Genomic DNA, 21,749 nt, shown 5'->3' with positions numbered 1-21,749 from the left:
AGAGAATGAAGGGGCAACACGATGGCACTGGGGTAGAGGATGAATGCACAGGAAGATGGCATTGGGGCAAAGAATGAAGGGACAGTAAGATGACACTGGGTTAGAGGATCATGCTGCAGGAAGATGGCACTGGGGTCGAGGATGAAGGCACAGAAAGATGACACTGGGGTAGTATAGACTAGGGTAGAGGATTAAGGGGTGGAAAGAAGGCACTAGGGCCAGTTTACAAAATGAAGAGAAACAAAGATGGCACTGGGCTAGTGTGGAACATGAAGGGGTAGAGGATGAAGAGGCAGGCAGATTGTACTGGACTAGTTTATTTGATCTAGTGACTGGAAGATGGCACTGTGGTAAATGATGAAGGAGCAAGAAGATGGCACTGGAGGTTGTTTAGAGAATGAAGGGGAAGAAAGGTGGCACTGGGACAAGGGGGAGCAGGAAGAGGCGGCAAGATGGAATCAGGATAGTTTATAGAATGGACAGGAAGTGGCAGGACGCTAGCACTGGGGCAGAGGATGAAAGGGCAAGAAGATGGCATTGGGGTTGTTTAGAAGGTGGAGCATGAAGGGGCAGGAGGTAGCATTGAGGTAGAACATGAAGGGACAGAAGCATGGTGCTGGAGTAGAGGATGAAGGGGCAGGAAGATGGCACTGGGGCAGTGTAGATGATGAAGGGACAGGAAGATGGTACTGGGGTAGGTTATTGAATATAGGGGAAGGTAGATGGCACAGCAGACAATGAATGGATAGATGGCACTGGGGTTATTTGGAACATGAAAGGACAGAAAGATGGCAAAAGAATAGAACATGAAAGGGTAGAAAGATGGTACTGGGGGGCAGATTAGAGGATAAAGGTGCAGGAAGATAGCACTGAGATAGTAAGAGGGTGTGGGGCAGGAAGATGGCATTGGGGTACAGGATAAAGGTGCAGGAAAATGGAAGAAGGCCATTTTATAGAATGAACAAGATGATGACACTGGGCTAGCTTAGGTGATCTAACGGCAGGAAGATGGCACTGGGATAGAGGATGTACGGACAAGAGAATGGCACTGGGGTAGAGGATGAAGGGGCAGGATGATGGCACTGGGGTAGACGATGAAGGGTAGAAGACAGTCAAAATAGGAAAAGCCGGCAACTCCATGTTCATATCCAAATGCAAACATTTATGGGTACATGTAAATAGGTACAAGGCCTGACGTGTTTCGGCAAACCACCTTGGTCACGGCACAAAGATAAAAATGACAAACATGCTATATATTAGGGGGTGCAACGGATCGCCACCGATCCGTGATCCGAATGGTTCAGCCTGTTCCGATCAGCACACATGCGCTCCGCGGAGTGCGCCGCCGACTCGGCCTAGCTCCGGAGCGGCGGCCATCTTGGTACACCCGGCGGAGTGATCACTTGTAAACAAACCGGCTTCATGTCATGACACCGGTTCCTCTCTCTCCTCTGTGTACTGATCTGTACAGTGTAGGGGAGAGATCAGATGGCAGCAGTGCCAATACTCTGCCATGCCCTGACAATACTCTGCCATGCCCTGACAATATTCTGCAATGCCCTGACAATACCCTGCCAATACTCTGCAATACCCTGCCAATACTCTGCCAATACTCTGCCAATACTCTGCAATACCCTGCCAATACTCTGCAATACCCTGCCAATACTCTGCAATACCCTGCCAATACTCTGCAATACTCTGCCAATACTCTGCAATACTCTGCAATACTCTGCCAATACTCTGCCAATACTCTGCAATACCCTGCCAATACTCTGCAATACCCTGCCAATACTCTGCAATACTCTGCCAATACTCTGCCAATACTCTGCCAATACTCTGCAATACTCTGCAATACTCTGCCAATACTCTGCCAATACCCTGCCATACTCTGCCAATACCCTGCTAATACTCTGCAATACTCTGCCAATACCCTGCCAATACCCTGCCATACTCTGCCATACTCTGCCATACTCTGCCATACTCTGCCATACCCTGCCAATACCCTGCCAATATTCTGACAATACCCTGCAATACTTTGCCAATACTCTGCCAATACTCTGCCAATACCCTGCTAATATATTATTACAGTGGGGGAGATTTTGGATATTACAGTGGGGGAGATTGTGGATATTACAGTGGGGGAGATTTTTTTTGTTGATCCGAAAATGATCCGAACCGTGACTCCTGATCTGAGGAACGATCCGAACCGTGAGTTTTTTAATCCGTTGCACCCCTACTATACATAGTAAATAAGAAGGGACCAGCCCCACCCACCACTTGAGCAATAATCCAATCATGTTAATGAATCTTTCGGACTGCCCAGCTGATGGGATTGGGGAGAGGAAGAGAGATCATATACCGCTAATGAGAAACATCAAAAAAGTAAAAATAAAATAAACCATAAGGAAAGAGCAAAAAAAGAGAAAGAGAGAGGAGAGAGAAAAAGAGAGAAAGAGGGAACAAAGAATGGGAAAATAATGACAATATATCCAAATATCATAAACATTAGCATATAAAATAGTGAATTGTAACATGCCTACAAGGACCTATTTTGCACATATAAATAGATGGGTGTGAAATAAAAAAGGAATCCGTTCCCCCCTTTATTTATAAATTCCAATTCTATAAGAATCCATGTATAGGTCTCAAACACTACTTCATTGAATGTTGTAGAAAGCTGGAGAAAAATGTAAAAGACAGCTAAACTTGAGTGCTATTTTAAGAAAAGATGCACATCATATCTATGGTTCAAGCCTGTGGGAAATCTGCTGTGGAGGTTAAAAATCCACCAGACCTCCCTTTCCAAGAGTCTCCGATGGATGTCACCCTCCTCTGGGAGATCCTTTAACCCTTTCCAGACCACAAAACCTTAAAGAGTCCACACATGTCTGCATGGGCATATTTAAAATGCTTAGAGACATTTGATAGACCTTTGTCATGAATATAGGCTGCCCCATGATAGCGTTCCTCAATTCTGGTTCATAATTGCTGTGTTGTGCTCCCTACATATTGTAGTTTACACAAAACACACTCCACTGCATAAACAAGAAGATGAAGGGAAGGAGGATGGCACTGGGGTAGAGGATGAAGGGGTAGGAGGATGGCACTGGGGTAGAGGATGAAGGGCCAGGAGGATGGCACTGGGGTAGAAGGTGAAGGGGTAGGAAGATGGCACTGGGGTAGAGGATGAAGGGGCAGGAGGATGACACTGGGGTAGATGAGGGGGTAGGGGATGGCACTGAGGTAGAAGATGAAGGGGTAGGAGGATGGCACTGGGGTAGAAGATGAGTGGGTAGGAGGATGGCACTGGGGTAGACGATGAAGGTGCGGGAGGATGGTATGGGGTAGAAGGTGAAGGGGCAGGAGGATGGCACTGGGGTAGAAGATGAAGGGGCAGGAAAATGGCACTGGGGTAGATGAGGGGGTAGGGGATGGCACTGAGGTAGAAGATGAAGGGGTAGGAGGATGGCACTGGGGTAGAAGTTCGAATCCCACCCACGACACTACCTGCCTGGAGTTTGCATGTTCTCCCTGTGCCTGCGTGGGTTTCCTCCGGGTACTCCGGTTTCCTCCGGGTACTCCGGTTTCCTCCCACACTCCAAAGACATGCTGGTAGGTTAATTGGATCCTGTCTAAATTGTCCCTAGTATGTATGAATGTGAGTTAGGGACCTTAGATTGTAAGCTCCTTGAGGGTAGGGACTGATGTGAATGTACAATGTATATGTAAAGCGCTGCGTAAATTGACGGCGCTATATAAGTACCTGAAATAAATAAATAAAATAAGATGAGTGGGTAGGAGGATGGCACTGGGGTAGAAGATGAAGGGGTAGGAGGGTGGCACTGGGGTAGAAGGTGAAGGGATAGGAGGGTGGTACTGGGGTAGAAGATGAGGGGGTAGGAGGATGGCACTGGGGTAGAAGATGAAGGGGTAGGGGGTGGCACTGGGGTAGAAGATGAGGGGGTAGGAGGATGGCACTGGGGTAAAAGATGAGGGGGTAGGAGGATGGCACTGGGGTAGAAGATGAGGGGGTAGGAAAATGGCACTGGGGTAGAAGATGAGGGGGTAGGAGGATGGCACTGGGGTAGAAGATGAGGGGGTAGGAGAATGGCACTGGGGTAGAAGGTGAGGGGGTAGGAGGATGGCACTGGGGTAGAAGATGAAGGGGTAGGAGGATGGCACTGGGGTAGAAGATGAAGGGGTAGGAGGATGGCACTGGGGTAGAAGATGAAGGGGTAGGAGGATGGCACTGGGGTAGAAGATGAAGGGGTAGGGGTGGCACTGGGGTAGAAGATGAGGGTATAGGAGGATGGCACTGGGGTAGATGAAGGGGTAGGAGGATGGCACTGGGGTAGAAGATGAGGGTGTAGGAGGATGGCACTGGGGTAGAAGATGAGGAGGTAGGGGGTGGCACTGGGGTAGAAGATGAGGGGGTAGAAGGTTGGCACTGGGGTAGAAGGTGAAGGGGTAGGAGGATGGCACTGGGGTAGAAGATGAAGGGGGTAGGGGGTAGCACTGTGATAGAAGATGAGGGGGTAGGAGAATGGCACTGGGGTAGAAGGTGAAGGGGTAGGAGGATGGCACTGGGGAGGAAGATGAGGGGATAGGAGGATGGCACTGGGGTAGAAGATGAGGGGGTAGGAGGATGGCACTGGGGTAGAAGATGAGGGGGTAGATGGATGGCACTGGGGTAGAAGATGAGGGGGTAGATGGATGGCACTGGGGTAGAAGATGAGGGGATAGGAGGATGGCACTGGGGTAGAAGATGAAGGGGTAGGAAGATGGCACTGGGGTAGAAGATGAAGGGGTAGGGGTGGCACTGGGGTAGAAGATGAAGGGGTAGGGGTGGCACTGGGGTAGAAGATGAGGGTGTAGGAGGATGGCACTGGGGTAGAAGATGAGGGGGTAGGGGGTGGCACTGGGGTAGAAGATGAGGGGGTAGGAGGGTGGCACTGGGGTAGAAGGTGAAGGGATAGGAGGGTGGTACTGGGGTAGAAGATGAGGGGGTAGGAGGATGGCACTGGGGTAGAAGATGAAGGGGTAGGGGGTGGCACTGGGGTAGAAGATGAGGGGGTAGGAGGATGGCACTGGGGTAAAAGATGAGGGGGTAGGAGGATGGCACTGGGGTAGAAGATGAGGGGGTAGGAAAATGGCACTGGGGTAGAAGATGAGGGGGTAGGAGGATGGCACTGGGGTAGAAGATGAGGGGGTAGGAGAATGGCACTGGGGTAGAAGGTGAGGGGGTAGGAGGATGGCACTGGGGTAGAAGATGAAGGGGTAGGAGGATGGCACTGGGGTAGAAGATGAAGGGGTAGGAGGATGGCACTGGGGTAGAAGATGAAGGGGTAGGAGGATGGCACTGGGGTAGAAGATGAAGGGGTAGGGGTGGCACTGGGGTAGAAGATGAGGGTATAGGAGGATGGCACTGGGGTAGATGAAGGGGTAGGAGGATGGCACTGGGGTAGAAGATGAGGGTGTAGGAGGATGGCACTGGGGTAGAAGATGAGGAGGTAGGGGGTGGCACTGGGGTAGAAGATGAGGGGGTAGAAGGTTGGCACTGGGGTAGAAGGTGAAGGGGTAGGAGGATGGCACTGGGGTAGAAGATGAAGGGGGTAGGGGGTAGCACTGTGATAGAAGATGAGGGGGTAGGAGAATGGCACTGGGGTAGAAGGTGAAGGGGTAGGAGGATGGCACTGGGGAGGAAGATGAGGGGATAGGAGGATGGCACTGGGGTAGAAGATGAGGGGGTAGGAGGATGGCACTGGGGTAGAAGATGAGGGGGTAGATGGATGGCACTGGGGTAGAAGATGAGGGGGTAGATGGATGGCACTGGGGTAGAAGATGAGGGGATAGGAGGATGGCACTGGGGTAGAAGATGAAGGGGTAGGAAGATGGCACTGGGGTAGAAGATGAAGGGGTAGGGGTGGCACTGGGGTAGAAGATGAAGGGGTAGGGGTGGCACTGGGGTAGAAGATGAGGGTGTAGGAGGATGGCACTGGGGTAGAAGATGAGGGGGTAGGGGGTGGCACTGGGGTAGAAGATGAGGGGGTAGGAGGTTGGCACTGGGGTAGAAGATGAGGGGGTAGGAGGATGGCACTGGGGTAGAAGATGAGGGGGTAGGAGGATGGCACTGGGGTAGAAGGTGAAGGGGTAGGAGGGTGGCACTGGGGTAGAAGATGAAGGGGTAGGGGGTGGCACTGGGGTAAAAGATGAGGGGGTAGGAGATTGGCACTGGGGTAGAATATGAGGGGGTAGGGGGTGGCACTGGGATAGAAGATGAGGGGGTAGGAGGACGGCACTGGGGTAGAAGTGAAGGGGTAGGAGGGTGGCACTGGGGTAGAAGATGAAGGGGTAGGAGGATGGTACTGGGGTAGAAGATGAGGGGGTAGAAGGATGGCACTGGGGTAGATGAGGGGGTAGGAGGATGGCACTGGGGTAGAATATGAAGGGGTAGGAGAGTGGCACTGGGGTAGAAGATGAAGGGGTAGGGGGTGGCACTGGGGTAGAAGATGAGGGGGTAGGAGGATGGCACTGGGGTAGAAGGTGACGGAGTAGGAAGGTGGCACAGGGGTAGAAGATGAAGGGGTAGGAGGATGGCACTGGGGTAGAAGATGAGGGGGTAGGAGGATTGCATTGGGGTAGAAGATGCGGGGGTAGATGGATGGCACTGGGGTAGAAGATGAGGGGGTAGGAGGATGGCACTGGGGTAGAAGATGAGGGGGTAGATGGATGGCACTGGGGAAGAAGATGAGGGGGTAGGAGGATGGCACTGGGGTAGAAGAAGATGAAGGGGTAGGAGGATGGCACTGGGGTAGAAGATGAAGGGGTAGGGGTGGCACTGGGGTAGAAGATGAGGGTGTAGGAGGATGGCACTGTGGTAGAAGATGAGGGGGTAGGAGGATGGCACTGGGGTAGAAGATGAGGGGGTAGGAGGATGGCACTGGGGTAGAAGGTAAAGGGGTAGGAGGGTGGCACTGGGGTAGAAGATGAAGGGGTAGGGGGTGGCACTGGGGTAGAAGATGAGGGGGTAGGAGGATGGCACTGGGGTAGAAGATGAGGGGGTAGGAGGATGGCACTGGGGTAGAAGATGAGGGGGTAGGAGGATGGCACTGGGGTAGAAGATGAGGGGGTAGGGGGTGGCACTGGGATAGAAGATGAGGGGGTAGGAGGATGGCACTGGGGTAGAAGGTGAAGGGGTAGGAGGGTGGCACTGGGGTAGAAGATGAAGGGGTAGGGGGTGGCAGTGGGGTAGAAGATGAGGGGGTAAGAGGATGGTACTGGGGTAGAAGATGAGGGGGTAGGAGGATGGCACTGGGGTAGAAGATGAGAGGGAAGGGGGTGGCACTGGGATAGAAGATGAGGGGGTAGGAGGATGGCACTGGGGTAGAAGGTGAAGGGGTAGGAGGGTGGCACTGGGGTAGAAGATGAAGGGGTAGGAGGAATGCACTGGGGTAGAAGATGAGGGGGTAGGAGGATGGCACTGGGGTAGAAGATGAGGGGGTAGAAGATGAGGGGGTAGGAGGATGGCACTGGGGTAGAAGGTGCAGGGGTAGGAGAGTGGCACTGGGGTAGAAGATGAAGGGATAGGGGTGGCACTGGGGTAGAAGATGAGGGGGTAGGAGGATGGCACTGGGGTAGAAGATGAGGGGGTAGGAGGATAGCACTGGGGTAGAAGATGAGGGGGTAGGGGTGGCACTGGGATAGAAGATGAGGGGGTAGGAGGATGGCACTGGGGTAGAAGGTGAAGGGGTAGGAGGGTGGCACTGGGGTAGAAGATGAGTGGGTAGGAGGATGGCACTGGGGTAGAAGATGTGGGGGTAGGGGGTGGCACTGGGATAGAAGATGAGGGGGTAGGAGGGTGGCACTGGGGTAGAAGATGAGGGGGTAGGAGGATGGCACTGGGGTATAAAGATGAGGGGGTAGAGGATGAGGGGGTAGGATGGTGGCACTGGGGTAGAAGATGAGGGGGTAGGAGGGTGGCACTGGGGCAGAAGATGAAGGGGTAGGAGGATGGCACTGGGGCAGAAGATGAGGGGGTAGAAGATGAAGGGGTAGGAGGTGGCAGTGGGGTAGAAGATGAGGGGGTAGGAGGATGGCACTGGGGTAGAAGATGAGGGGGTAGAAGGGTGGCACTGGGGCAGAAGATGAAGGGGTAGGAGGATGGCACTGGGGTAGAAGATGAGGGGGTAGAAGATGAAGGGGTAAGAGGTGGCAGTGGGGTAGAAGATGAGGGGGTAGGAGGATGGTATGGGGTAGAAGATGAGGGGGTAGGAGGGTGGCACTGGGGCAGAAGATGAAAGGGTAGGAGGATGGCACTGGGGTAGAAGATGAGGTGGTAGAAGATGAAGGGGTAGGAGGTGGCAGTGGGGTAGAAGATGAGGGGGTAGGAGGATGGTATGAGGTAGAAGATGAGGGGGTAGGAGGATGGTATGGGGTAGAAGATGAGGGGGTAGGAGGTGGCACTGGGGTAGAAGATGTGGGGGTAGGAGGTGGCACTGGGGTAGAAGATGAGGGGGTAGGAGGATGGCACTGGGGTAGAAGATGAGGGGGTAGGAGGATGGCACTGGGGTAGATGAGGGGGTAGGAGGATGGCACTGGGGTAGAAGATGAAGTGGTAGGAGGATGGTATGGGGTAGAAGATGAGGGGGTAGGAGGATGGCACTGGGGTAGAAGATGAGGGGGTAGGAGGATGGTACTGGGGTAGAACATGAGGGGGTAGGATGGTGGCACTGGGGTAGAAGATGAGGGGGTAGAAGGATGGCACTGGGGTAGAAGATGAGGGGTAGGAGGGTCGCACTGGGGTAGAAGATGAGGGGGTAGGAGGATGGCACTGGGGTAGAAGATGAGGGGGTAGGAGGATGGCACTGGGGTAGATGAGGGGGTAGGAGGATGGCACTGGGGTAGAAGATGAGGTGGTAGGAGGATGGTATGGGGTAGAAGATGAGGGGGTAGGAGGATGGCACTGGGGTAGAAGATGAGGGGGTAGGAGGATGGTACTGGGGTAGAACATGAGGGGGTAGGATGGTGGCACTGGGGTAGAAGATGAGGGGGTAGGAGGGTGGCACTGGGGTAGAAGATGAGGGGGTAGGAGGGTGGCACTGGGGTAGAAGATGAGGGGGTAGGAGGATGGCACTGGGGTAGAAGATGAAGGGGTAGAAGGATGGCAGTGGGGTAGAAGATGAAGGGGTAGGAGGTGGCACTGGGGTAGAAGATGAGGGGGTAGAAGATGAAGGGGTAGGAGGTGGCAGTGGGGTAGAAGATGAGGGGGTAGAAGATGAAGGGGTAGGAGGTGGCAGTGGGGTAGAAGATGAGGGGGTAGGAGGATGGTATGGGGTAGAAGATGAGGGGGTAGGAGGTGGCAGTGGGGTAGAAGATGAAGGGGTAGGAGGTGGCACTGGGGTAGAAGATGAGGGGGTAGGAGGGTGGCACTGGGGTAGAAGATGAAGGGGTAGGAGGGTGGCACTGGGGTAGAAGATGAAGGGGTAGGAGGGTGGCACTGGGGTAGAAGATGAAGGGGTAGGAGGGTGGCACTGGGGTAGAAGATGAGGGGGTAGGGGTGACACTGGGGTAGAAGATGAGGGGGTAGGGGTGACACTGGGGTAGAAGATGAGGGGGTAGGGGTGGCACTGGGGTAGAAGATGAAGGGGTAGGGGTGACACTGGGGTAGAAGATGAGGGGGTAGGGGTGGCACTGGGGTAGAAGATGAAGGGGTAGGAGGGTGGCACTGGGGTAGAAGATGAGGGGGTAGGAGGGTGGCACTGGGGTAGAAGATGAGGGGGTAGGGGTGGCACTGGGGTAGAAGATGAGGGGGTAGGAGGATGGCACTGGGGTAGAAGATGAGGGGGTAGGAGGGTGGCACTGGGGTAGAAGATGAGGGGGTGGCACTGGGGTAGTTTGAAGGCCGGGGGGGCAGTAGGGAGAACAGACACATTATAACCAACTGGGGTAACCAGCCCTGACCCTGAATGGCATTTCCCTTGGTCACGTGTCCTTTGAGTCTCCCACGTGGTTCTTATTCCCAAATCCCACCCATCGCAGACAGGCTCGTCCTCTCAGTAGCTGACATAAGGGCGTGGCCTCGATCTAAAGGGTTGGACTACCCTGATGTCCGAACGAATGACTCCCGGCAGCGTGGGCGTGCCTCTATGAACTTTCCGCCCCCATGCTTTTTGTCCGCCCTACTTTTCCTTTCCCCGCCCGGGTTGGGCGGGAAGAAGGGCCGTGTCTCTACTCTGCACCAATGGAAAGGGCCCAGAGGCGTGGCCTCTTACTCCGTCTGAGGCTTGAGACGCCACGCCCCCCGGCTGGCTGTGCTGCGCCTTGTCACCTCCCCCAGCGCCGTCTGACAGTGTCGGGGACGCGCAGCGGAGACAGACAGCGGAGTGGCCGGAGACTGGACACAGGTAGAGGAACCGGGAGGAGGAGGGGGGACCGGGCTCCGCTGTGCATGATCACGTCTGTGACCGGGGAGGGGGCGGGGTCATCATGATGTGTACTGATCTCCTATAGATATACAATGTACACTGTCCACACTGATCTCCTATATATAGATACAATGTATACAGTCCACACTGATCTCCTATATATAGATACAATGTATACAGTCCACACTGATCTCCTATATATAGATACAATGTATACAGTTCACACTGATCTCCTATATATAGATACAATGTATCTCTGTATACTGTCCACACTGATCTCCTATATATAGATACAATGTATACAGTTCACACTGATCTCCTATATATAGATACAATGTATCTCTGTATACTGTCCACACTGATCTCCTATGGATACAATGTATGTGACTGGTGGATCATATATGTGTATACTGTCCACACTGAACTCCTATGTATAGATACAATGTATACTGTCGGCACTGATCTCCTATATATGCATTGTATGTGTGATTAGAGACATCATCACTGTGTATACTGTCCACACTGATCTCCTATAGATACACTGTATCTCTGTGTATACTGTCCACACTGATCTCCTATAGATACACTGTATCTCTGTGTATACTGTCCACACTGATCTCCTATAGATATACTGTATGCGTGTGACTGGGGGCTCATATAAGTGTATACTGTCCACAATACAATGTATAGGGGGCAGTGTGTGTGACCAGGGAGGATGATCACTCTGTATACTGTCCACACTAATCCATTATAGATATATGGGGCACTGTTGACTGGGGAAAGTCATCTCTGTGTATACCGTCCACACTGATCCCTTATATGTGTGTTTATGGGGCACGCTGTGCGTTTGTCTCATTCGGGATATAGGGAATATATACATACAATTTCTGAGTAATGCTCAGTACATATTTTGTGTATGGTGTAGTTTGTATAATTTATGGGAACTGTACATGGATATAAGGAGTCACTGTGTGTATATTTATTTGCCATACAGGTTGTGTATATAATGTATGGGAGGGAGCAGGGATCATTATATACTCAGTGAGTGACACAACATATATGTATATAATGTAAAGGTAACACTGTGTGTGTTTATGTATAGGGGGGCGACTGTGTTTTTAATATGAGATTTGTAAGCAGTGTATGGAGAATGCTGTGTGTGTATACGGGTCATTGTAAATATAATGTGCAGGGTTCAGTATGTGCTTATAATGTGGGGTTTCAGTCCATGCTTATAATGTAGAGGTTCTGTACGTGCATATCATATGTGGGTTCAGTATGTTTATATATTGTAGGGGCTCACTATATGTATATATTGTAGGGGTTCACTGTGTCTATATTGTAGGGGCTCACTATGTGTATATATTGTAGGGGTTCACTATGTGTCTATATTGTAGGGGTTCACTATGTGTATATATTGTAGGGGCTCACTCTGTGTATATATTGTAGGGGTTCACTATGTGTATATATTGTTGGGGCTCACTCTGTGTCTATATTGTTGGGGTTCACTATGTGTCTATATTGTTGGGGTTCACTATGTGTCTATATTGTAGGGATTCACTATGTGTGTATATTGTAGGGGCTCACTATGTGTCTATATTGTCGGGGCTCACTATGTGTGTATATTGTCGGGGTTCACTATGTGTCTATATTGTCGGGGCTCACTATGTGTATATATTGTAGGGGCTCACTATGTGTCTATATTGTAGGGGCTCACTATGTGTGTATATTGTAGGGGCTCACTATGTGTGTATATTGTCGGGGTTCACTATGTGTGTATATTGTCGGGGTTCACTATGTGTGTATATTGTAGGGGCTCACTATGTGTCTATATTGTCGGGGTTCACTATGTGTGTATATTGTAGGGGCTCACTATGTGTCTATATTGTCGGGGTTCACTATGTGTCTATATTGTAGGGGCTCACTATGTGTCTATATTGTAGGGGCTCACTATGTGTCTATATTGTAGGGGCTCACTATGTGTCTATATTGTAGGGGTTCACTATGTGTGTATATTGTAGGGGCTCACTATGTGTGTATATTGTCGGGGCTCACTATGTGTCTATATTGTCGGGGCTCACTATGTGTGTATATTGTCGGGGTTCACTATGTGTCTATATTGTCAGGGCTCACTATGTGTCTATAGTGTCGGGGCTCACTATGTGTCTATATTGTCGGGGTTCACTATGTGTCTATATTGTCGGGGCTCACTATGTGTCTATATTGTCGGGGCTCACTATGTGTCTATATTGTCGGGGTTCACTATGTGTCTATATTGTCGGGGCTCACTATGTATCTATATTGTCGGGGCTCACTATGTGTGTATATTGTTGGGGTTCACTATGTGTCTATAGTGTCGGGGCTCACTATGTGTCTATATTGTCGGGGTTCACTATGTGTCTATATTGTCGGGGTTCACTATGTGTCTATATTGTCGGGGTTCACTATGTGTCTATATTGTCGGGGCTCACTATGTGTCTATATTGTCGGGGCTCACTATGTGTCTATATTGTCGGGGCTCACTATGTGTCTATATTGTCGGGGTTCACTATGTGTCTATATTGTCGGGGCTCACTATGTATCTATATTGTCGGGGCTCACTATGTGTGTATATTGTTGGGGTTCACTATGTGTCTATAGTGTCGGGGCTCACTATGTGTCTATATTGTCGGGGTTCACTATGTGTCTATATTGTCGGGGTTCACTATGTGTCTATATTGTCGGGGTTCACTATGTGTCTATATTGTCGGGGCTCACTATGTGTCTATATTGTCGGGGCTCACTATGTGTCTATATTGTCGGGGCTCACTATGTGTCTATATTGTCGGGGCTCACTATGTGTCTATATTGTCGGGGCTCACTATGTGTCTATATTGTAGGGGCTCACTATGTGTCTATATTGTCGGGGCTCACTATGTGTCTATATTGTAGGGGCTCACTATGTGTCTATATTGTCGGGGCTCACTATGTGTCTATAGTGTCGGGGCTCACTATGTGTCTATATTGTAGGGGCTCACTATGTGTCTATATTGTAGGGGCTCACTATGTGTCTATAGTGTCGGGGCTCACTATGTGTCTATATTGTCGGGGCTCACTATGTGTCTATAGTGTCGGGGCTCACTATGTGTCTATAGTGTCGGGGCTCACTATGTGTCTATAGTGTCGGGGCTCACTATGTGTCTATAGTGTCGGGGCTCACTATGTGTGTATATTGTAGGGGTTCACTCTGTGTCTATATTGTAGGGGTTCACTCTGTGTCTATATTGTTGGGGCTCACTATGTGTCTATATTGTAGGGGTTCACTATGTGTCTATAGTGTAGGGGTTCACTATGTGTCTATATTGTCGGGGCTCACTATGTGTCTATATTGTCGGGGCTCACTATGTGTCTATATTGTCGGGGCTCACTATGTGTCTATATTGTCGGGGCTCACTATGTGTCTATATTGTCGGGGCTCACTATGTGTCTATATTGTCGGGGCTCACTATGTGTCTATATTGTCGGGGCTCACTATGTGTCTATAGTGTAGGGGCTCACTATGTGTCTATATTGTAGGGGCTCACTATGTGTCTTTATTGTAGGGGTTCAGCCTGTTAAGAAGAACAGCGCTGTGTCTGTGGACAGAATGTTCTTAAAGTGATATTAAAGGCAAGTTTTAAAAAAAACAAAAAACAAACATATCATACTTACCTGCTCTGTGCAGTTGGTTTTGCACAGAGCAGCCCAGTTCCTCCTCTTTTGGGGTCCCCTGCCGGCGCTCCTGGCCCCTCCCTCCTGCCACTGCTCTGTGTGTCCATTCAAAAGTAGAGCCGTGGCTCGGCCCCGTCCCCTCTCTCTTTTCATTGGCTCACTGGCTGGGATTGACACGATGGCTCCCATTGCTGTTTCAGCCAATGAGGAGGGAGAGTCCGCAGAGAGCCGAGGTTGGTATCAAGGAGGAGCTGCACGCGGTAGATTTTTTTTTTTTTTTCATTTTTAACTTTCAAAGAGTGCATTTGGGTAAAAAAAAAAAAAAACTTTGGGCCTTCAGAACCACTTTAATGTGTTCTGAGAATTTATACATACATTTACATTTTTATTTACATGCCAGTTCTGTATAGCAAATCTAAAATGTGAATCCCCTAAGAAGAGGTGGAAATGTCTATTAATGTCTATATTTCCTGTGTGGAGTCTAATATGAAGGAGACAGGTCAGAATATCTTATCTTATTGTAATATAAGCAAGACTACAAAATGCGATTTTTTTTTTTTTTTTTTTTTATTAATTTTATTTTAATCTTGACCAGACCATAACCAAATACTTACACCTAAGAAAGCCTCTCTATACTTGTTGATATTTACCAGTCAGAAGGATGCTAATTGTAAGCTCTGTGGGTCAGTTTCAGATTTTCCCACACCTTACCTGGTGTCTAACATAACGGATCCCTTTTATTAGCTTCCTTACTAATCTCCATCAAAGGTGACATTGCACTCATAAAACTTACGTTTGTGTAAACTGATCACAGATTTGAAGATGCGTCTTACTCAGCGTGGGTGGGGGGTTTTGCATGACGTTGTTGGGCGTGGGTTTATAAGCCGCGTTTATTGCTCTTGTGTGTGGAGTAGGAGGGTACAAGGTGAGTTGTGGTTGTCCAGTTGTCGTAAAAAAAAAAAAATTGAATTGACAGTGGAAGTGTGTTTAAAGGGTTAGTCTGCTCAAAACTTGTATTTCAGTTTGGGTGGATATATATATATATATATATATATATATATATATATATATATATATATATATATATATATATATATATATATATATATATATAGGATAAATCTGGGGTAGGCAACCTGGGGCCCTCCAGCTGTTGTGGAACTACATTTCCCATGAGGCATTGCAAGGCTGGCAGTTACAATTACTCCCAGAGGCATGATGGGACTTGTAGTTCTGCAACAGCCGGAGGGCCCCCAGGTTGCCAACCCCTGGGATAAATCACGCAGTGGCTGCTTATATTTTGGGGGAATTTGCATGCTGAGATCTTGGTGCCGGAATTTCCAACTCTGGTACACCCACTAGTGTTAAAAAAAAAATAAAAATAATAATCTAGCATTACTATCGACCTAACCGGGATAAGTAGGCGAAACTGGAGATTTCTGATGCGGGTATCTTTCTTCACGAGTCTTCTGGAACTAGAAACCTCCAGTTGGAAATTGAAAGTGTATTTATAGCCCAAACTATTTTTTATTTTTATTATTTTTGATAGAGTTGACAGGGATAACCCTGCTAGTAGAGCTGCACGATTAATCTTTAAAAAAAAAACTCCCCTCACGATCTTAATCCAGCATTTCCATGATTCATGTAACAAGTGCAGAGCAGTTCCCTGCTAACAGCTGTCAAAAAAAAATAAATAAAAAAAAAGCTGGAAAAGTAATAAATAAAAACAAACATAGGGGGAGATTTACTAAAACTGGAGCACTCAGAATCTGGTGCAGCTGTGCGTGGTAGCCAATCCACTTCTGACTTCCGTTTATCCAATTAAACTTTGGCAATAAAACCTGGAAGCTGATTGGTTTTTATGCAGAGCTGCGCCAAATTTTGCACACTCGAGGTTTAGTAAATAACACCCCACTGTACCATTCTGTTCTTTTAGATATCAGAGGGATGAACTTCTGCAAATGAGGTCAGCTCAACCACTTAAAGGGTAGGCCTTTTTCTGACACTTGTTGCTTAAAAAAAAAAAAAATGATTTTAATTTGTAAGCAATAATAATTTTAGCAGAGACCCTAGAGAAGAAAATTGCAGACGTTGCGATATTTCACACTGTATTTGTGCAGCGGTCTTTCAAACGCAATTTTTTGGGAAAAAAATACACTTCAATGAATTTAAAAATAAAAGTAAAACGGTAAAGTTAGCCCAATTTTTTTTTTTGTTTTGTATATTGCAATGTGAAAGATGATGGTACGCAGAGAATCGTCATTTTTATCCTAAGCAAAAAAAAATCATGATTCTGATTTTATCCAGAATCGTGCAGCTCTATCTGCTAGTTTTTTTTTTTTTTTTTTGTTGTTTTGTTTTTTGCCGCCTTTGTGCCTTTTTTGAGAAATTTTCCTTCACTTCCTTTTACAGAGATGCAACAGGAAGTGAAAAAGAAAGTGAGAGAAAATACCCTCTTAGGCCTCTTCAAGATGGGCGGCAGACTTTACCACACTCTAAAAATCGATCTGTGGTAAATCGCTTTCAGGTCGAAGTTGACAGGCGTTCAGTAGGCAATACTGTTGTCCCCTGCATGCCTGTTTTTTGATTCCCAGGGGGGGAATAATTCTATCTCGGTGGGGATTTTACATTGAAATATAGCGCCACCCCTGCCCATTGTTTGCCAATTCTACTGACCGATTTGAATGATTTGTATTCTGACTTGCTTTGTGAGAAAGCGTGGTATTAAAAGTTGTTTATTGCTTGTTTTTTTCATTTATTTTTTATTCTTTTTGGAAAGCTGGGCGACACTATGAATTTTAGCTCTGTGTCAAGTTGTATGTAATGTCTCAATGCTGTTTCCAATCTTGCTTTAATAAAAACAGGAGTAAAAGAAACATTGCGCCGCTCCTGCTATAGCCACTTTTGGCACGTGGTTGCATTGCAGTTCCATTGAATTCACTGGGTGAGTTTGACCGGCATTAAGGCTTAGGTTTCCACCATTAAGACCCCAAAGTCGCACGATTTACAGTGCGACTTTGCAATGCGATTTTTGATGTGATGTCATGCGATTGGTGAGAACCATGGGAGAACAAGTTGCACCGAAGTTGGAACAACGTAGTACAAAACCTTTTTTTTTTTTTTTGGAGTCGCACCAATTAGAACGGGGACCATTGAAATACATGGATTTTGACTTGTCATGCGACTTCACATGTGTCAAGTTGCAGAACAACTCGCAGTAGTGGAAACGGAGCCTAAAATTGCCCAGAGCATAGCAGGTGCTGCAATGTAAACTCACCTCTTTGGTCGCCATGTTTTTATTGCCCCGCCCACTACTTGTGTATGATAAGCCTTAGGCCCCTTTCACATGGGGAAACCCAATCAGGTCCGCCTGTCTGTTTTTTTTGTTTGTTTTTTCAGGCGGACCTGATCGGATGGTCCTTGTATCCCTATGGACTGGCGGGTGTAAACGGCCTTGTGTCCGTTTATACCCGCCTACCTCTAATCCGATCCAGTCGTCAAAAAAAAAAAAAAAAAGGTAGGGTATCAGTCCTAGATGGATTGGATTGGAAGGCAGTCGGGTGTAAACGGACAGCCGGTTTGTTTACATCCAGCCGCCCATATAGCAGAGCGGGCTCTGCAGAGTGTACATGGACCTGTCATCCATCCCCTCTGCTTTTCTCAGCAGGGGAATCGTAGACAGACCCCCCTGCAGAGCCAATCGGATCAATCGAAAGAAGTCCTAGGCGATGCGATTAGAGGACATTTCTAAATGCATTTAATGGTTTTCCACTTGTGATATTCACACGGAGCGTTTTCCTATGTTTAGGTGCTATCTGTTTCTGCTGCATTTAGAGAAGACAGAATTCGATGGGTTCGGGATCCAATCAGAAACTCTAAACACAAGTAAATCTGTGCAAACCCAACGATGTGCTAAAAAACTGCGTTCTAGCCGGAAACATCAGAAGGCCAGAAAAAATTCTTTGTACTTCCCAGATCACTTCTCGGCACCGAGTGTGCAGGAGGTCCAACATTTGTTATTGGAAGAGGTGTCACTTTTGATAACTTTCCTCTTACCTCTTGTTCGAGGGACAAGTCACATTTTGGATTTCCCTTCGCTTTGTTTCTCAGTAACATTGGTCATTGATACAAAGAGTAGAGCGAGTTTCCCCAGTGGGGTTACGGACAGCGATTGGGGTCTGACCCTTACACACTCCATCTATGCATCTAGAGATGCTCTTCAGCTGACCGGTGTCTGGTCACTTGGGACTTGAGATAAGTTTTCAAAGGGATCACTCCACCCAGAACAGATCCTTCTTCTGTTTATAGGTGGATGGTGATCAACTGGAAGCTGATATGGCCTGGAATTCTTGGCTTTTCCAACCACTACAACCTTTTCAAAACCTCCCCTTTTTCTCCAAGGATAGTCCAGAAGCAAGAATGATGGTCCCCTGTGAGCACCACCGCAGGTGGATGTGGCTGGGAACCGAGGTGTGGAGGTGTCGGTGGGGGTTCCCAAGATGGATGTGACCCAAGAATTCAGGTTCTGAGTTGTTGGCTGGGTTCCTAAGAGAAGAGTGGCTGGGAATCCAGGTTCAGAGCTGTCACTGGTGCTCCTGAAATGGTGTAGGACTCTTTTTTTTTTTTTTTTTAGTCCACACTGGAATCGGGTCGCATGGGTGTTCACTATGGTTGCCACCTCATCCCTTTAAACCTGAACACATATTAATTACACGGGCTCTGAGGCTGATTAAGGTGGTAATTAAACTCACTTGGTGCCTTATCTGCATTTAATTAGCCTCAAAACCTGTGTAATTCAAAGGTGTTCGGGTTTAAAGGGATGAGGTGGCAACTTTAATCTGAGGGTGTCTTTAACTTTCTGTTGGCACCCGCAGCAGATCCGTGGAGGGCAGTGTGGGCTCCCTGCGAATCACGTGCGATGCGGGATTCCCGCCGTTTCCCACGTTGTATAAAGCCTAAAGCTAGGTGCACACCTTTGCATTTCGGGAACGTGAGCAAAATCGTACTCTCCCAAAAAAACAAACAGGAATTCGCTGCCCAATATGTGTTAATGGCACCCCACGCATCTGCTGACACGTGCCAAACCACATGGAGTGGTGAATTTTTGGAAAAGGGTCGTCTTGTCCACGTTTCTTGCACGTAGGTCAGCCATTGAAATGAATATGACGCCCTACACTAGATGCGCAGAAACGCGTGCGCTCGCTTGCCATTTTTTGCAGGGCTCTTTCACACATGCTTGTCCGTTTTTCACAGACTCCGCTTGCTCAGCAGGTATGGCTCCGTTGATCCCCCGCTGACAAGTCCGTCTCCGCTCACTGTGCAGAAACCGACCTGTCAGAGCCCCGCTCTCCTCTATGGGGAGATCAAATGAAAACCGATCCTCCTAAACGTTTTCATCCGATTCGATCCGCCAGACAGATGGAAAATAGGGTTGCGTGGAGCGTCCGTTCAGGTCCGTCTGAAAAACACAGGGAGACCTGAATATCCGCATGTGTGAAAGGACCCCAAGGCCCCTTTCACACATGCTGACGGTTCATTTCATTAGTTCAGTCACGTCAAAATGGATGAAGTATTCATGCATTTTTCATGCGTTTTCCATCAGTGCTCATCAGTTTTCCATCAGTGCTCATCAGTTTTCCATCAGTGCTCATCAGTTTTCCATCAGTGCTCATCAGTTTTCCATCAGTGCTCATCCATTTTACATCAGTGCTCGTGTGTTTTCTATCAGTGCTCATCAGTGCCCGTGCGTTTTTCATCAGTGTTTATCAGTTTTTCATTCGTCTTCCATCAGTGCTCATTCGTTTACCATCAGTGCCCGTGCGTTTTCCATCAGTACTCGTGCGTTTTTAATCCGTTTTCCATCAGTGCTCGTGCGTTTTTCGTTAGTGCTCGTCAGTTTTTCATTTGTATCTCATCAGTGCTCATCAGTTTTCCGTCAGTGCTCATCTGTTTGCCATCAGTGCCCGTGCGTTCTCCATCAGTGCTCATCAGTGCTTGTGCGTTTTTCAACCATTTTCCATCAGTGCTCGTGCATTTTCCATCAGTGCTCGTGCATTTTCCATCAGTGCTCGTGCATTTTTCATCAGTGCTCGTGCATTTTTCATCAGTGCTCGTGCATTTTTCATCAGTGCTCGTGCATTTTTCATCAGTGCTCGTCAGTTTTTCATTTGTATCTCATCAGTTTTTCATTCGTCTTCCATCAGTGCTCATCTGTTTTCTATCAGTGCTCATGCGTTTTTCATCCGTTTTCCTTCAGTGCTTGTGCGTTTTCCATCAGAGCTCATCAGTTTTTCATTTGTCTTTCATCAATGCTCATTCGTTTTCCATCAGTGCTCATTCATTTTCCATCAGTGCTTGTGCGTTTTTCATCAGTGCTCATCAGTTTTTCATCCATTTTTTTCATCATCCATTTTTTTTTTTTTTTTTTTACATCCACTACCAATGCAAAAACGGATGAAAAATAGACCATTTTGTTCAGTTTAATCACTTCGGTCAGTTTAAAAAAAAAAAACGAATGATGACGCATGTGGATGTAAATCATCCATTTAAATCCGTTTACATCCGTCAACGCATGGATGAAAAACGGACAGCATGCGTGAGAGGGGCCTAAAGAGTTTTATAACATTTTTAGCTTCTTTTAATATTTTGTTACATTATTTCAGCTGCTCACCAAAGGATCAGGGGAAACCCAAGTAGCAAAATGACGATTACAGATTTTAGGTGAATGTTTTTATTACGGGTGAGGCTGGATGGGATGAGTAGTTCTGCAGCAGCCGGGGGGGGGATCTGCTCTTGGTATACAGTGCCGGTTTGTAGCTGGGGGGGGGGGGGGGAGGTGACAGTTGGGTGGGATGGTATACAGTGCAGTGTACAGCTGTGTAAGCCTGTTGGTTTTTTTTTTTTTTTTTTTTTTTTGGGGTTGCTAAGGTGTGCCGGTGTGGGGCAGGGTGGTGAGTGCTAAGCTTAGCAGAGAGGTGTTGTGTGCCAACATGAAGCCTCCTCCTCCTCCTCCTCCTCCTCCTCCTCCTCCTCCTCCTCCTCCCATTACACCCTTCCTCTTCTTAACCCCCCCCCCCCCGACTTTCACCTTTCCCTTATTTCTTTTTTTGTGTCTCTCCCGGGTTCCCTCCCCTCCTCCTCCTTCCTGTAACCTCCACATGGGGAATTGGCTGAGGCTCATCTGCACCGTTCTCCCCCAGGGCTGAGCGCTGACAGAGGTATCCAGGCTACAGCCGGCGACAACCCAATCACTGCCTTACCTGAGCCGGGGCACAGCAGCCTTGTGTGCCAGCTGCAGATGGGTGCCACCGGGGCGGACAAATTCAATTCCACTTCCATATATAAAACACTTTTACTTCTCTTTAGTGCCTCTGTTAGAGCCATGAAGTTGGTTTCCGCCACAGAAGTCATCTTTAGCCAAACTATTATTATTCATTTTTTTTTTTTTTTTTTTAAAGAGCTGACTGTGACCTGATCTTGAGATTTGCCTTCACTTCCTGTTCTGGAGATACAACAGGAAGAATGGCAACGACCATAATATTTTGGATCAGTTTCTACCTTGGTTACAGTACTTCGCCAAGACAAATGTAGAGGGTTCATCTCCCGAAGGGGGACCCACAGAGCAATAATAACCTG

General features: G+C 48.2%; 1 protein-coding gene across 2 annotated transcripts in view; it reads left to right on the top strand.

Annotated features, from left to right (window-relative positions):
* The first annotated feature begins 10,278 nt into the window (after window positions 1-10,278).
* ZBTB46 (zinc finger and BTB domain containing 46) overlaps window positions 10,279-21,749 on the top strand; it is a 101,563-nt gene continuing 90,092 nt past the window's right edge. For both annotated transcript variants that reach the window (XM_073607381.1, XM_073607380.1), the window contains exon 1: window positions 10,279-10,403. The gene's annotated coding sequence lies outside the window, so the exon portion shown is untranslated. The remainder of the gene's footprint in view (window positions 10,404-21,749) is intronic.

The sequence above is a fragment of the Aquarana catesbeiana genome, linkage group LG12, assembly GCF_042186555.1.
Source record: "Aquarana catesbeiana isolate 2022-GZ linkage group LG12, ASM4218655v1, whole genome shotgun sequence".
NCBI lineage: Eukaryota > Metazoa > Chordata > Amphibia > Anura > Ranidae > Aquarana > Aquarana catesbeiana.
This window is presented reverse-complemented; position numbering and strand designations above follow the sequence as displayed.